The 4,743-nt window shown below is 50.9% G+C and overlaps 1 protein-coding gene across 1 annotated transcript in view; it reads right to left on the bottom strand.

The window, feature by feature from the left end:
* The window catches only part of LOC104490877 (SH3 domain-binding protein 5), a gene marked incomplete at both ends in the record, with an annotated part of 30,007 nt that overhangs the window by 17,040 nt on the left and 8,224 nt on the right, over positions 1-4,743 (bottom strand). The window lies entirely within an intron of this gene.

Genomic DNA, 4,743 nt, shown 5'->3' with positions numbered 1-4,743 from the left:
AGCTCTGGAACACAGCTCTGGAACACAGCTCTGGAACACAGCCGCGGAAGGCGGTCCCGCGCGCTGGGTGTTGGGGTCTTTCTTGAACAGTCGGAAAGATTTGTGGGAGGTCTGACAAAGTGAACGGTCACGTTTCTGTATCCTCGCTTCGAAAACGTGCATCCAGCAGGTAGATAGTTTTTGGTTTCTAAACAGTTAACCAGAAACGCTCCGCCGGCCAGGCAAGGTCAGTTGGTGGCTCCGCTGTAACTCTGCCAATAATTTTGCTTTTTACTAGCTCCGTGGCAAGTCGCCAAACAGGAATGCGAGTCTCTTGCAGTTCTGCTGACATTTAATTTCTGCTTCTCAAGTTCCCTCTCCCTCCACCTTTTTTGCCAAGATAAGATTACCAGATAGAACCAATCAGTGTTAACTCCTTGTTGTCTGGAACACAAGCACGAGGACCTCAGCTCACAGAAGCAGGATCCTTATGACACGGCTACCTGCAGTACACCTACAGCTAACACATCTAGTGCCCAGGAACCGGAGGAGAAGGCCGAGATGTCCACCGCTGCTGGGTCTGGACCCAGGAGCTGTCACCCACACCCCACGCTGCCCTCCTGCCACAGCACAGCCAGCGGGTGCTGTCATCCAGTCAGCTCTCACTCCCTGAGTGAATTGGGATGGGAAACCCAGTAGCTGCAGGAAGCCACACTGGCAAGACAAGTTTCTAGTTCCTAATTAATTTTTGAGGTGATTGGCAGTTTTGAAGCTCCAAGTTATGTGAGTTAAAGAAGCTTTTGTCTCCTGAGCTAAGCTGGTTACTATCTGTGACCTTCCACGCTTGCCACAGCACTTCCAGACATGTCCAGATGAACACCTAGAAACGGAGACGCAACAGCCACTTGGGAAAGGGACTTCTGCAATGAAAGGTATCAGTCCCATCTGCTGAGGAACAGCCTTCCAGCGAGTAAGGGTGCTTTTATCTGCTCACACCCCTCCCTCCTTCGCCATCAGGTGGCTCAGTTCCTCCTCAGTTCCTGTTCTGCAGGATTACAGCAGCTGCTTTTCACCCTGATTCACTCTGGATGTCAGATTCATTGAACCACTTGATGCAGGATTCACCCGACAACTTCCAAATGGCTCAGAGGTGTCTTAACTCCCTCTGCATTTAGGGAAGACATGTGTCCCTCAGGAGGCTTTCCAAATGCACCCACCCCTCGCCACTGACTGCAGCCAGTCATTAAGGGCCTGAAGTTTTGTGAAGACAGGTAGAATGGAGACCTGACGGCTCACTCCTAAGAATCCTCGACCCTTCAAACAGATGTGGCAATCCACTATAAAATACTACATGAGAGAAAGATTACAGTGAGGCAAGAGGAAGGAGCTCTACTACACAAAACGCCGCACGAACGGGCCGGGCGAGCTGTCCCTGCTGAAGGTGACCTGTGTGTCCACGACCCCTCGGGTGCACCTAGACTGCAGCAGGAAAGAGCCCTGGTACACGCAGATTCCAGCTTTCTGAGATAGAAGGGTGCTGCTTAAGGAAGTATGCCCGCAACACGGGAAGAAGAGTTAGCTGTAAAACTGAGCCAGGAAGAGTGACCCAGGAGGAAGCAGAACATGCACCCCCTTCAAACACTGCTCCGTGAATGCCTGCAGGACGGTGCCTCAGCGAGAGATCCGTACAGAGGTGACCTAGCATAGATCTTCCATCTATTTTTGCCTGAAGCAAGTTTTCTGACACTCTTTTGTAAAAGCTAAGTGAGGCGAGGGGGTGAGGGGAATATCACAAAGCAAAACCATGTCCCTCCCAAATAAGCTCTGCACTAAAGCTGAGCAAAGCATCCTGAGACTGCAAAGAAAAAAAAAGCTCAGGAATAGGAGTTAAAGCTTTATTAAAAGCAACACTCCCAGGGCTTTTATTCAGGTTAGGGTCACTACAAACGCGTGCATTGTTTTATCTGTGGGGCTTTTCTATGGCTTTTCTAGCAGAAGCAAAGCAGAAAGCCAGGTCCTCCTGTTCAGCGTGTCCCTGGGTTCACGAGCGATGACATAGAGCTAACAGTGTTTTAATGGCACCTCTCACCCAATGACCCCAAAGAGCTTTTACTTGCCTTAATGAACTCGGCTTCACAGCAGCCTGACAGCTCCGTTTCACGTGGGAGCTAAGAGGTGAGGTGATTTATCTGCGCCACGCAGCAGCACCGGATCAGCTCCTGCAGCCCGGTGATGCATGCCACAGACCATGCCCGCTTTTGCAGAGCATCCTGTCCCCGAGCATGCTGTCACCAGGGAGGGAGCACACTTCCCAAACTCGACTGCTTGCTCAGACCCTGCTGTGGACATTCCAGCCCCAGCCCTGCAAAATGCTAAGTCAACAGTGGCTTAGGGCACTCCTTCCCTCAGAGGCTCCAGACCCACACTGTTGCATATGTTATTAATGTTTCCTGGCAACCGTGCCCTTCTTCCCCATTACCTTTGGCCAAAAAAAGTCTAATTCTTATGACTAGTCAACCAGGGAGGCAGATCACTAGCAGAAAAACCACACCCCCCAAAAACCCAACCAAACGAACAGACACGGCAAGGTGGACCTTCCCAGCACTTAGGACCTGAACCACCTTCTGCATAACAGGACCTCCGTACTGCTGCAACGTGGTCCTCGCTGGGGTACCCACACAGTTCTCTTCTGTACGCGAGGTTCTCCCACTGAGCAGACGCGTTATGGCACATGCTAAAGAAGGACAGGAAAAGGCAATATGCCAAATGAAAAATTGTTCTTGCAGCACAAATACATTAAAGATTGATCTAACGACGAATTTGGATCAAAATGCACCGGACCAGAAAGGTGGGTGTGTGCCTGCAACCTCCGCAAAGGGCCCACTGCGGTAACACGAGGAGTCACAACCAAGCTGCCTTGGCAGAAGTGGCATGAAATCCACAGGAGCGTTCACCAGCCCTGGCTTCAGCCCCAGCAAAAGCCGAATATCACTGCTTTGGTGCCAGAGCACGTGTGGATTCCCTGCCCCACCGCTTCAGAGGGCAAAGCACTCAAGTCCTAACGCTAAGGGACCTCTGGCCTGTTCCAGCAAAGCTACACCCTGAGACAGGTGACGAGCCGAAGCTCTCCTGGCGTGCGTTACGCAATGAAGATGCTGCAGGACTTTTGCATGGGAAAGTTCGTTTGTTCTGAATTCACCAGCTTCTGCCAATGCAGGATTGCACAAGATGGGGATACGGGTGAGTAGATGAACGGGATCAGGGTCCTAAAGCTTCGCCAGGGAAGTACATGAGTTGGTGACCTGTTTTTTGCTGACCCCACATCAGTGCCCTCCTACCTCTGCAATGGGTTTTATCGCACTAGATGAAACAAGTATTTCCAGCAGAGAATCTCGCTGGTGCCGAGTAGAAGCAGGATCCTCGGTACGATTAAATACAGCTCGCATCAGGCAACTCGCCCCGCGACTGACAAATGCAAACAGTTCTGGACAACTCCTGCATCTCTGCCGAAAGCGATGTTGCTGTATCACACCGCTCTTTGCTCCCAGGCGGCTCCAGTTTATGGGCCATGTTTTTACTTCCCTTTACTGAGAAGAAACCCCAAGAATTCACACTTCCCCTTCTCTTACAAGAACAGTCATGCGCTGGTCCCTCACTGCTTCACTAAAGCTGTTTCAGCCACCGAGAACCTTGTGCCTGTTTTCCGAGGCAGCCTAACGGCTCTAAAATCACTGCGAGGACAGGAGGACAAAGACAGCCCTCACAGGCCCGATGTTGTTATAAATTTGAACAGAAACATATCAAGCTGTTCCCATGATTTCTCTACAGTTTTACAAATCACAGTGAAAAGCGAGATGCGGACTGGCACCTAAGCATGTTCATATTCTGTTACGTTCCTCCAGTTCCATATTCCCCTACCCATCACCCCTTCTCCCTGCTTTCACACAGCAAATTCGCTCCCAGTGAAACAGAACTTTTCTAGACTAAATTAAGACTAGAAAAACTCCTTAGGCAGATGCTTTACTAAGGATTGGTACCAATCTTTCCAGGCCCCTGGTTTCCAGATTTGCTGTCCTTCAATGCTAATATTCCTCTTGGCCCTCACGTTTGTTATGTCAAGACTTTATTAAACGAAGAGCCAAAGGGAAACCAGAGCCCATCTTCCAGCTCTGTCTGCTGAGCAGATGCAAAGAGGCAGCTCCGTTCCACGACCGGCTCCGTAACACAAAATGGAAAAGAGCGCAGTGAACAGCTAGAAGGGGAATCCCTGCTTACACAACCAACCAAAACTCAGGCTAGCAAGGAATTAAAAGATAATTGAGTGGGTAGCACATCAGCAGATCTGGGCTAAGTAGCATTTACTCCTAGCTAATGACAGAAGGGATGGGGAGAGAAGTATGGTTCTCTTGGACAAGGCCAGTACGAGAGCAGCGGCTCTACGGACCTGAGGCCCTTAGGTGGTCTGGTGCTCTTAGTCCTCCCGCAGAGCACCTCTGAACCAGCGTGACTGAACGGATTCCAGGGCAGCAAAGACGCAGGACGCCCCACAAGCCTCCTCACCCGCCCTGCAGCCAGCAGAGCACACCCTTGCTTCCACTCCCCGTCCTTCCCTGCCTCAGCCACTCAGGCCCTCTCCAACTGAAAAAACGAATTCAGGTGCCCATCAGTAATCAGGTGGCTGGGGCAAGGGAGGCAAGATCCTGACAACAGCACAGAAAGCAGTTTCTCCCCCAAATCCACACACTTTAGAGCCACATTTAGCAC

The sequence above is a fragment of the Buceros rhinoceros genome, unplaced genomic scaffold, assembly GCF_000710305.1.
Source record: "Buceros rhinoceros silvestris isolate BGI_N320 unplaced genomic scaffold, ASM71030v1 scaffold5633, whole genome shotgun sequence".
In the NCBI taxonomy this organism is placed as follows: Eukaryota; Metazoa; Chordata; class Aves; order Bucerotiformes; family Bucerotidae; genus Buceros; species Buceros rhinoceros.
Note: the sequence above shows the minus strand (reverse complement) of the source record. Positions and strands in the feature narration are given on the sequence as shown.